Source organism: Leopardus geoffroyi, chromosome C3 (genome assembly GCF_018350155.1).
Source record: "Leopardus geoffroyi isolate Oge1 chromosome C3, O.geoffroyi_Oge1_pat1.0, whole genome shotgun sequence".
Classification (NCBI taxonomy): Eukaryota; Metazoa; Chordata; class Mammalia; order Carnivora; family Felidae; genus Leopardus; species Leopardus geoffroyi.
Window position 1 is genome coordinate 42,609,342 of NC_059338.1, and position 12,829 is coordinate 42,622,170.

General features: G+C 46.0%; 1 protein-coding gene across 9 annotated transcripts in view; it reads left to right on the forward strand.

Moving 5' to 3' along the window:
* The window catches only part of CACNA1E (calcium voltage-gated channel subunit alpha1 E), a 497,854-nt gene that overhangs the window by 40,956 nt on the left and 444,069 nt on the right, over window positions 1-12,829 (forward strand). The window lies entirely within an intron of this gene.

A 12,829-nucleotide genomic window follows, 5' to 3' on the forward strand; every position in this document is an offset into this window, starting at 1 on the left:
CAGCAAAGAAGCTCAGTTAGAGGGTATGGAGAAGTTGTACTTGGGTAAATGACTATTTCTGATTATTTTACCAGTAATTGGACCTGCCCTCTCCCAGGCATCCTCTTTGCCTGTTTTAGCAGCAAATGTATTTGTTTCCATTGAAGCTGTTCCCCCCCTCCCTTTCCACCTGCTGCTTCCTCACCCACCCACTGTTAGAAACTAGGAGTCTTTACTCTTGTTCTTGTTCTTGGATGAACCCCAGCAGCTCAATGAGCAGAAAGTTGGGCTGGGGAAAGTCTCTGGGAGCCGTGGCTGATGGAGCTAAGCCCACTCTTGCGTGGCTCACAGCCCTCGGGAATGGGTGTGACCTCACATTGCTATGCTCAGAAGTCCTCTATCAGGCACTTTGGGGACTTCTGAACATCAAAACCACTACTTCTTCCCACCTCCATATGAGAAAACTGAAGTAGATGCATAATTCTGACTCTTTTTGGGCTCCCTGGTGAGTCGAACTGGTGCTTGCATCCTTGTCCTGGGCCACTAGCCTCTGTAGTGGGGACGGACTTCTGTTCATGTTTCCCTACTTTTATTTTTCTTGTTTGGAAATAAGGGATGCTGCCAGGCACCCTGTGTGAGCTCAGTAGGAGTAGGCCAATGATGGTAATTCATGGATTACCTGGGTATTGCCCAAAGGAAACCTCAGGATTGCCTGGGTATTGCCCAAAGGAAACCTCCCCCTGCTCTACAGGGAAATTCAGCCCTGCCTAACCCATCACTGTTCAATTTGAGGCCAATAAAAGAGTATCTGGTTTTTCCTAGATTTCAAAGCTATATGGATTAACCCCCAAACATCTGAATGACATTTGGTATCGAGATGCTGTGGATATTTGGTGTTTAGATGCCCAGCCCCTGAGGGAGCCTGGGGGGCCCACACTGGTTGGACACCAAACCTGGAATCTCTGCCTCTTGGAGTTATGAATGAGGGCCGCAGGGAGGTCATGTCTGCTCCCTGAGGGATTTTTTTCCTGCTGCTCTTTCATTGTGGGCAGAGGAAACGGTGGTGGGCTACTGACATTTGCCATGCAAGGGAGTAAGAGATTTGCTACTGGAGGGTTCTGTTGGTGAGAAAGCAGAGGTCTGGTCATCTGATGAGTATACGGGGAGGGGAGGCAGAGTAGAGAGACCTGAGATGCCTTTCATGAGAACAGGAGAGTGTTGGCTATAGAAACAGACCGGACTGTGTCTGATGGAGGCTCGCTGTCTGTGTGGAGGATGCCATGTCTTCTTCAGAGCAGTGTTAACACTCCTCAGATTTTGAGGGGGACTAGGTGGAAGTAGCCTTTCTTTTGTTTGGAGCGGGTTTTACCAACTACTCCTGTTCGGTGGTCAGGAGCTATTTCTGACTTAGCTAAGACCTTGGAAGCGTGCAGAAACAACTCAGTTTTGTTTTGCTGCAAGATGTAACAATGGGGTTTGTAATGATTTCTCTTCCAGTGTATAAAGGAACATTTTAAAGAGTATCTGGTGAAATCGTATTCAATGTGTAATCTTATGAGAGTTTACAAGGCTGCAGAGGGATTTATTTTGGATAGTAGAAAGAGCTTTGTTATTGTAGGCTGGTGATCCAATGAACTAAGGAACATTCAGGCTTGTCCTTCCATGGAGATTACTCAGAAAAGCCTGGACAGCTGCTCTCTTGCAATGGGTTAAATGTGAATATTCTGTTTTGCAGGAGGAGTGTTGCTTAGTGGGGAATCTGGCTATTGCAGAGCTGTGTGTTACGGCTGATTTATTCATCATGAACTATCATTTCACATCAATGTAAAGCAGACTTCTAGAAACTGTCCTCCCTCAGAAGTACACCCAGCACACTACATAATGTCCTTGTAACATTTCCCCCATATGTCTCTTCCTCAAATGCCAGTCTAATGCATATGCCAGCAATGTTCCCCACTTGTAACACTCTTTACTTCTATCATTTTATCAGAAACTCAGGAAAGCAGTTGTGGGATCAACAGGAATTTTGGATGACACCAAAACTGAATGAGAAAGTATTCATTTGGATGCAACTTCATTTGGAAAGCACCCTGGATGTGCTGGGTTCGAGCACTGGCTCAGCCATACATTAACTGTCAGAATCTTTGATAAGTCCCTTACCTTTCTTGGCCTTGGGCCCCTATTTATATAATAGAGGGTTGGCCTGATTAATTCACTTAATAGGTATTTATGGAACACCAGCTCTGTGCTAAAAAGCATGGGATGTGTAGTCCAATAAGATACAGCTCTTTAGCTGGAGGGACTCAGAGGGGCTTTGGACAGAAGACAGAGACAGATAAACAAATTACAATGCCAAGTGTGTAACATGCTGAGAGGCATAAATGAGAGATGGATTAATTCTGCCTGAGAGGTCAGGAAACAACTCCTTGAAGGAAGAGACATTTGCACTTGGCCTTGACAGGGGAAGACAGAAAGAACAGCATGAGCATAGATATAGAGGTTCGAACATGCACCATGGATGTGGGGAAGAGCAAGCAGTCCATTGTGGCTGAAGGGGGAGGTGATGCTGGAAAGGAACTTGGACACCAGCTAAAATGGGTCCAGTTGGCCATTCTAAGGAACACAGGCTTGCACTCCCACTAACGGCCTTCTAGTTCTGATATTCTGCAGATGTGTGCATTTTAAAATGGTGCATATTATGTGATGTGAATTTTATCTCCATTTTGAAGATTGGAGAGAGAGAAAAAAAGAGAGAGAGAGAGAAACCCACTATCTCCATGGACACACCACACAATTATTTCTTCTCTGAGATCTTGTTGCCTCTCTAGGGCTCTACTGGGTAAAGGGGACAAGGACCCTTAGTGCTCAGATCTCCTAAACCTGTGAGGAGGGTGGTTCTAGTGTCCTCCACGGGTGGGGGGACAGGACATAACATTCCCCTTTCTTAGAGGCTCACTACACCTCTCCACTCCTTGCTTCAGTACTGATGGCTCCCCGCTCCCCGGGGGTGAGAACCTCTGAACTTCTTCGTGTTGTCTCCTGGGTCTGCCGTCTGGGTACTGAATCCTCTCTGCTTCTTCCTGAGGGCTGAACTCTGGAAACCACAAGCTAGGAACTGACTCTTTTTCTTCCTCTGCGATTTTTCTGTGTCGTCCTTCTTGAGGCCACGCCCACAGATTGTCTTGGCAGACCCAGTACGGGAAGGACAGAAACATGGAGGTGGGTTTGAAAAGTTGGGTTTGGAAATTTCAGAATATTATCCTACCACATGCATCCCAACCTTCTGCTTCATACAGGGCCTCTCCCCCAAGTAGCAGAGAAGGTCTCAGAAGTTTTGTGGGCCAGGAGATTTGCCTGCTTCACTCCTTTTCCCAGGACCCTCTGGGAACACTGGAGGACTGCCATTAGAAGTGAGGGGCTGACTCCAGAGAGAGGCAGCATGAAAAGGGGCTTTTCAATACCCTTGAAACCACCCACGGAGGCAGCTGTTTGCTGTCCTGCTCTGTCACCTGCAAATGTATCTTCCCCAGCTGCCTGTCTCCTCCTGCAGGTGCGTGCCTTGGTGCCCGCCAGTCAGCCTCTGGCCAACCACTGCTCCACTGTGGATCTGAGGATGTTGTAGGGAAGGAGATTCAGCTTGATCTTGAAACCCTCAGGATGGCTCCATTACCCAAAGACCACACGGCCTTGAGCAAATTGACGAGACTCAGTATCCACATCTGTGAACAGTGACATGATTACTTAATGCATTCGGTCTTCAGTCTATGAATTAAGGATCATTAGGATTATTAAGTGCGTATGTTACTCAGCACAGTGCCTGGCGTGAGGCGGGAACTCCGTAAATGGCTGAGACCATATTGACTGTTACCACTGGATGTGTGATCTTGATCGTCACTTACCCTCTCTGAGCTTGTTTTCTCATCTGTCAAGTGGGGCCATTGTTACCTTCTTTACAGGGCTGTTTGGAAGACTAGTTACATGTGGCATTCAGTAGGTAGGTGTTAGACAATCCTTAATCTGCCCCCACATGTTTTCTCCAGCAGCTCTGTCCCTTCCTCTTCAGAGACCAAAAGGGGAGGTGCTTTGTCCCCATCATGACCTCACAACTCTGGGTCTGTTTTACTGACTCTGTTTTTCCCAGAGGCCTAGAGCCCCATGTATTTTCCCAATGGGTACAGAGATAAAAGGATAGACTCATTTGTGTGCCTGTCTGCCGTGGCTGACAGCAAGACTTCCTCATTATGGGAATGAGCCTTCACCTTTGTTGCTGTTGCTGACATGGTACCCTCCTTATCTAGCCTTGTCTTTGCTGCTTAGTAGGTATGTGGTCTTGGGCAAGGCACTCCCCCTCTTTAGACCTCAGTTTCCTTGTCTGTAGGATGGGGATAATGGTACTATTTGCCTCACCCATCTTATAGGATTACTGGCACCTCATGGAATGTGAACATGAAAAGTATTTTGTAAAGTGTTGGGCAGTTGTAGGGGATTAGTGTTCTGGACTCTCTGACGACCTAAAGTGTTGCCATCCCTCTTGAAACACAAGTGTCTCCCAGAAGTGGCTCATAGCAATGCTTATAGCAGTAGGATTGAGAGCAAAGCCTGGGAGTAAGATTTAGACATGCACATCAAGGAAGGGAAATGGGTGGGGGCATTGGGGAGAAATGTGAAAGATAGATCTTTTGACCTTATACTTTGTCTCTGGATGACCTAGCCCCTTTGCTGGAACCTTCACCCTGGGGCATCCTCAGGAGCACCATTATGGGTTCACTGAAGAGGCTGAAGGGGAGACTGACAGGGTATAAACATCCCAGCCCAGCTCTGACATCCTGCCTCTTACAGGTCCCCAAAGGCCTTAGGGGCACAGTCTCCTGAGGGTCAAAGCTGCATGCTGTGGATGGTCACCTGTCATTGCCTTCTTTGAAGCCCCTGTTCCAGGTTGCTGTGCTACATACAGGACACAGATAAGCATGCATTCATTTCAGGTTTCATTCTGTAGGTCTTGAAAACATATTTTGTGCCTAGTCTGGTGTAGAAGGTTATAAAGAAGCCAAAAGATCCATGGCTGTTCTCAGGGTAGCCTGATCTCATTAGGAAGGTAAGAAATAGATCTATGAAAACCATGAGCAAACCCAAACCCAAACCAACCCCCTTGTGAACACTTGCCAAAATGTGTGTGAGATGTCTATTGCTATAATTCAGAGAGTGCTGCCAGAGTGGCTGAGGGAGGAAGGAGGGAATCTGTGTTTGGCAGTGGTAGAAGCTAAATTTGGACAGTGTCTTAGGTCATTTTTCTGGAAGCAGATCCTGCAGTAAAGACTGGTATGCAAGTGATTTGTCAAGGAAGTGCTTCCAGGAGAAACGAGTGAGGGGCCAAGGGGAGCAGGACAGGGCAGGGAAGACACCAAGCAAGGCTGACACTCCAGGTGATGTTGCAGCCTCCGCCTGCTCCCTCTGGGAATTCTGGGTCATAAATGACATGGCCGACTTTGTCCAACCTCTAGGCAAGGCTTTTATAGTCCTGCTCATTGTCTGCAGGGTGGGAGACACAGACCCTGAGCATTTCTGGCTCTCTGCATAGCAGTGGCAGGGCTCACAGGTGCCAGGGGTTGGAAAAAAGGCACGCAGAACGGAGGGCGGTGCACAGAAGCAGGGAGAGAAATTCAGGTATGGCTGCCAGCAGTGCTCACTATGTAGACAGAGGGGTGGGGGCTAGGGTTAGAAGTCAGTACCAGGGTTAGAAGTCTAGACTGGGTCCTCTGTTAACTATAAGCCCTCATAAATTCCTGAGTAAGTGATTGGCACAAGGAAAGCATAGATTAATCCAGTGGCAAAGTTCAAGGGGATGGGGGGCGTGGGGCAGAGCCTAGAGGCTGGGCAGGCCAGGCGTGCACTTTCCTTTGGGGCCTTTGCACTGGCTTTTCCCCAGTGCCTGGATCCTTCACTTCCCATTGACGTGACTGGTGAACTCCCTCACTTCCTTCAGGTTTTTGTTCAGAGTACCTCTCACCAACGCCCATCCTGCGCCTTCCCCTGAATCCTGCGCCGTGCTCTCCTTGCAGCTCACACTCCTAATTCCCTTTCTCCTGCTCTGCACTTTCCTTTTTCAGTAACACGGACCAGTTTCCAACGTACTTTATAACCTGTCTAATTATTACAACTTTGGTTGCTGGTCTCCCCTTCTTAGAAAATGTGAGCTCCATGTGGGCAAGGCTCTCTGTTTTGCTCACTGATTCATCTTGAGTGGGCGAGTGGTGGCTGGCCCACGGCACGTATGCAGCACACATTTCATATAATGGATTGCTGTGAGCCAGAGGTGGGTGGAGGCTGGCAGGGAAAGAGCTAGGTGGGGAGGCCTGGACCTCAGTGATACTTGGGGGGAAGATGCAATAGGGGTCGACACGGGGGTTGAGTGGAAGGAGGGAGCCCGCATGCTCATGAAGATTTGGACCAGGGAAAGCAGGATGATGCTGTGTCATTGGTGAATCGCTGTACCCTAGGACAGAGTTCTGGCTGGAGCAGCATTGTTGGAGCAACAGGCGCAGTGAGGTTCCAGGGGGAAGATTTTCCCTGGAGGGGGCTGTGGGGTGTGGGAGGGGGAAGTATCTGTTCTCAGATTCATTTGGGCCTGAGTCTGACGCCTGTGGTGGGGAAAGCCAGGTGCCACAGTGGGGGCAGACAGGAGACCTTTCCTGCTCTCCTGCCTGTGGCCTCCTTCCTGCTGACAGGGCTGCTAGGATAATGAGTGGTTCCCCAGGCCTTCCCTCTGCACAAAGGCCTTGGCATATGTTCATCAGCCAAGCTTTGCCACTCCCACTGAGTGGCCCTGGGTAGGTTTCATTTACTGCTGGCATGGTTGAGTAGCAGCGTTGAGCTTGCACTTTGGTGAGGTCAAGCTGTTTAATAGTGCATGTGTGAGCGTGGAGGCAGGTGGGGACAGCCCTACTGTGATGGGGATCCCAGACTGTAGAGCTACCTGGAGTTCAGAAGCACCAGGGTCAATCTGAGGAGCTGGGGTGGGGCGGCTGCAGCCTGTGGGTATGATTTGTTGTTGTTGCACTGAAAAGTCAGCAAGGGAAGAGCTGGGCTGGGACAGCTGCTTCTCCCTTCCCACCCCAAACGCAGAGACACGTGATCTGGGCAACACTGGGAAGGGAGCCTTGGCAGGAGCTTGAGGACTTGAATTTGCCTTGGTGGGCAGGAAAGGGCCTTCCCCTTGTGGACCCCCTCGTGCCCTGACATTTAGCAGGAAATGCCTCACCAGCTTGTTTGCGAGCACCCCCTTGTGAGGAAGTGGGTGAGGGGGGCAGAGTGGGAGAGCAAGACCGGGGCAGATGCTCTGGAAACTGGCTGGTGAGCGCATGTGACTTGCTCCTTGGAGATTGTCCCCTGTGACTGGGGATGGCTTTCCAGAGCCTGTGAACTTGGGGTTACTACCTTGTCCCTCTGCCTCCACACCCCCAGGCTGGTGAGAGCTGGAGACAGGCTGTCAAAAGGAACTAGGATCAGAGCCCCCAGAGGATCTGGTTGTCACATGATGATCCAGCCATCCTCTGGATGGCTGTTCCCACCTTACTCCTTCTGTTTCAGGGTTGGAGGAAAAGATTGGCACACCTTGCACATATTACATCCTTCCTCTCCAGCGTAATCTGGTCATTTGCCTCTGCTTTCCCCATCCGTCCCTTTTGTCCCTGGCCACACGAGAGGTGAGCTGCCAGCCTGTCAAGTCCAAGCCTGCTGGGATGGCATTCACAGGAGCTGCTGCAGAAGGAGAGAGCATCCTCGCATATGGGTGCACTAAGTCGGAGACTGCAAATGCAAGGAGCAGCAGCGTGAACCCTGACCCCACCACCCATTTGCTGTGTGACCCCAGATAACATGTATCACTTCTCTGAATTTTAGACTTTTCTTCAAAGATGGGAGAGGAAACCTGTGCCTTTATGTCAGCCAACTAAAGAGATGATCGATCATTATTAATAATAATAGTAGCTACTGTCCCTTGAGGTCTGTTTTGTGCCAGCTGCTTACTTATATGATCTGTAATCTTCTCAACCGGCATCTGCGTTTTATAAGTGGAAGGACAATGTCTTGGAGGCTTGCTTGTTTTAAAACTTGCTCCTCTTTCCATCATGTGATCCTGTGTCTGTATTGAAGGAGGTGTTCCCTCCCCCCAGCCTAATATATCCTATTAGCTCCTTTTGGGGCTACCACAGGTATGGACCCCAGTTGGGCCCTGGACACCCCAGCTTCCTGGGACAGCACTGCACCTCCTGCTCCCCCATCCTGGAAGAGTTGCCATTCAAAAGAGTATTGTCATAGCACCTTTTACATTTGGGGACACTACTGCTCCTTGGGATCAAGGCAATTTTTAGCACAATTCATAATTTGTCAAAGATCTTTGGCCTGGTGGCTGATCCAAAGTGCTGCTTAAGAAGCTCTTTTTTGAATTGAATTGGCACCTTCTCATCTCTCCTTTTAAATTTTCTTTTTCCCATCTCAGGCCTCAGGAGTTACTTTCTTAGTTTGTCCCAGGGTCACCTGGACATTCATGTTTGTTGTGCACCACAATCTTGAAAAACATTTAGGATGCTTGCCATATTGAATTCACAGTTGTAGAAAAAAAATAATAAAATACCCCGAAGCTTGAAGCTTTCCAGGTGAAGTTGATTTGGGTTAATAATTATGTTTATAATTTAGTTACAAGTGAAAATAGCAAAGGGTAGCCAGTAGACTACTTAAAAGATTATTTCATAAGGGATGAGTAAGATATGGTAAATTTGCTTTTATCTTTTCATTATTTTCCAAGGTAACATATATAATTCTGTTCTAGAACCATGAGAAATATGCCAGCTTATTTGTTTTATGTGTGTGTGTGTGTGTGTGTGTATACAGTGTATATATGTGTGTGTGTGTGTGTATACAGTGTGTGTGTATATACAGTGTATATATGTGTGTATACATACAGTGTATACCGTGTGCTCTTGGTTTTGGGGGTAGATTCCTGTGGTTCATTGCTTATATACAACATCCAGTGCTCATCCCAACAAGTGCCCTCCTCAATGCCCATCACCCATTTTCCCCTCCTGCCCACCCCCCCATCAACCCTTAGTTTGTTCTCTGTATTTAAGAGTCTCTTATGGTTTGCCTCCCTCTCTGTTTGAAACTAATTTTTCCCCTTCCCTCCCCCATGGTCTTCTGTTAAGTTTCTCAAGTTCCACATATGAATATGCCAGCTTCTTTGTAATTTACTCTGCTTTCCTTGAACATGATGCCTTATTTCTCGTATAGCATTTCGAATAACCTTACCAGTCCTTTTGATAGATAGCCATGTGAAGTGGTTGGCAAAGAGAAAATGCATCACAGATCTACCAGAATAACCGAAATGAAGATATTTATAACTAGGTGACAAATGAAAACTGTCTCCACAGAGAACCTGTGGTACAAATTTTGTTATCAAAAGGATCTCTAAAAAATTGTTAAAGATACCTGAATTCGAAATAATAAAAGCAGTTGAAAATCAAAATTAGCCAGAAATAAGAATATCAGTTTTAATGGGAAAAAACGTTGTTTGGTTGTGTGACAGAAACTATTCAGACATCCTTATGGGGCTTTAGTAAAATTGCTTTTCAAAAATTAACTTCTGACATTTTCCCTCTTTTGTTTTGTGAGGACAGAGAAAAGCAGATAGCAGTGGAGGATAGGCAGTGAGGAGGGTAGCGGCATTTGCCCCACACTCAGCATTAAGACAAGTGGCCGTGGAACTAATTTTGAAAAAAAGATTTGTATAAAGAAAGCAAGAAAAAAAGGAAAACCTTAAAAAAATTCTATTTACACTGAATTTGTTTCCAGCTTTCCAAAGGGAGAAAGGAAATATGTTAGAGGCAGTACATGGGTTTTGGAATCAGATTGCTCAGTCCCACAGCTATAGAATTGATCTCATAATACCCTCCCTGTGGATTCTTAAAGGAGTGGAGAACATGTGTGTAAGCACTCAGGATACAGTAGGCTCATTTTAAATTACCACCAGGATTTGTATTGATGCTGACTTATCAAGATGATGACTCCGCTAAAAGAAGCATAATCAAGAAGCACATGCTGTAGAAGAGAGCGGATTCTTTTGTCTAAGTGACTCCACTAGTTCAGGTTGGGATATTTCCTCACTTAATTATGCAGGAGGACAAGCACACCAGTGAATAGTTGCATGTCAACATTTCAAAGCTAGTTGACTTTAAGGTATTTCTAGCTTGGAAATTTCCACTAATTCAAGCCTTGCACAAAATGCAGTGTGGAGGCTGAAAACTGGAGAAATTACCTGGCTCGCTCCCAAGTCTTTTTAATGGCAGCATTCTTCAGTCTCTGTTTCCCAGTCTGACTGGGCCACAGGAGAAAATGAATACCTGTTGTGTCATAAACCTTGCTATGACTATCAATCAAAGTTCCCCTCAGAGGGAATGTAATTCTCTACCCATTAACTAAAGTGTTCTGGGACATGCCACAGTCACAGAACTTTCTCTCAAATGAATTTCTGAAAGTCGTCCTATAGTTCCAATACATTGACCTCAAAGATGGGGACCTCATGCCTGGAGGTAGTTCCTTAGCAATTGGTGCCAGCATGAAATATGACAGCCAGAAGAGCCAAGGAGTTTCAGGTCCCTGGGGCCAGGCTGGACCAGTCACACTGCACTTAAGATCTGGGAAAACCTTGGTCCCTTCTGCAATGCCATCAACATGCCTGAGTGTCTCCTGAGACTCTAACATCACTTAATTAGTAGAAACAGTCTTGGTAGGAAATTCAACTCTGAATTGATTCAATTTTTGCCCCTAGAAGCCTGAGATAATCTAAAAGAAACTCTTTTAGGTCAATAGAGTCTAAAATAACTTGAAACAGCAAGCTTACATTCCCCACTACTACTCAAGGAATCAGGGCTCAAAAATAAAAATGAATTTGGCTTTAAAAAGAAAGGTATGTTTTTACATATCTGAGTTGTGAATATAATTTTTGCACCTCTATGTATATCAAGTAATAAAGATGAAAGACACCAAAGGATGACTACAGTGAAGGGAAAGTAATACAACATAGTTCAGGTCAAACAAAAAGCTGGCACACTGTGCACTATAAATGCCTTCATAGGACTATAAAAGTCCATCAAATGGACTTCAGATTTGGCTCTGAGCTCCTCTGCAGCCAGAATAAGAAGAAAAGCACAATTAGTCCCAGGTGTCACATTTTCATAAGGTCAGAGAAAAAGTTACTTTGGAGAAGATTTCCAGACACCAAAGATGGAGAGACCAGAGGTGTTGAGTTATATAGGGGATGCATAACAATACAATGGACATTTGTTACTTCATTCAACCAATAGTTATAGAATGTGTACAGTTTGCTTACCATGTCAGGTGCTGGGGATGGAACAATATGTGACTCAGGCATTGCCCTCATACAACGTACAGCCTAGTGGATTTCCAGGTAGTTGTTTCCTGTAGGTTTGTCATGCAGACTGGGAGCATAAACCTGAAAAGCCATTCTGGCAGAAGAGGTTTCGTTAGGGGTCATATTCATCTCAGTTGGGTTTGTAGCTATTATTAGTCTTGTCTGTGTATTTATATTTTAATAGGCATCTCTTTAAAACTTAAATGGAATTCATTTGTTCCTTAAATATTAGCACTTATTTGTGCCAGTTACCAGGAGAGGCACTGAGAGCACAAAGATGAATATCAGATGTTGTCAAGCCTTCCTAGAACCTCAAATGACAGTGAGGGTAACACATACAGGCAAGCAAATCAGAGTGGAGCATGGCAGATGCTGTTATAGATATGTGAACTGAGATTTCTGGAGATGTCTGACTCTTCCCAAGGGAGTCAAGGAGGGTCTTCCAAGAGGAGGAACTTGAGCTCCTTCCTGAAGGATCAAGAACAACCACAAGGACAATAGCAAACACTTGGTACTTATCTTTTTCAGGAACTATTCTAAACCCTTTGTACATATAATATGCGTTGAATTAACTCATTTTAATCTTCACAACAGCTCTGTGAAGTAGGCACAAAGAACTTAAGCATCATGCCCTGGCTCATCTTGCTGGTAAATGATGGAGCCTCAAGCATGGAGCCTCTCATTCTTCTTGCCTCCTCTGAGTGACCTCTCCTGAGACCCAAATGAAGCTGCATTTCCTGGTTGCATGCTGCAATGACACTGTGTATTTTCTTTCTTATAACTTACTATGTTGTGTAATTACATGCTTATCTGTGCCATTATTCATTTAATGTCTACTTCGTGTAGACTACTATCTCCACTGGGGCTAGAAACTGTGTAAGCATTTTCTTTCTATTTAATCACCAGAGCAAGAATTTGGCACATAGAGGGCACTCAGCAAATACTCATTGAGTGAGTGCAGCCAGGAAAGGACAATGTGAAGAATGTACAGTGGAAACCTAGGTGGCAGAGAAGTGGGAGTGGGGTTTAGAGATGTTTGGGGCAAACTTCCTACAAATGAGGTCATCTGTGTAGATACCATTGTTCTTGTTTTTGTTCTCTTTGCTGTTTGCTTTAGAATAAACCTTGACTGGGGTGCCTGGGTGGCTCAGTCAGTAGAGTATCTGACCCTTGATCTCGGCTCAGGTCTTGATCTCAGGGTTGTGAGTTTGGGCCTTACATTGGGCTCTGTGCTGGGCATAAAGCCTACTTAAAAAATAAAAATAAAAAATAAATAAAACAAATCTTGACTAGGATTGCTCACCCAGGAAGGGTAAGCCATTTACTTTCCTGGAGCAGAGACAAGAAATAGGGAAGGAGGTTGCGCAGTGCCAGTTTGCATTCTTTGATGGCATTGGCCTACCTGATGCTTCCTGAGCTAGGTAG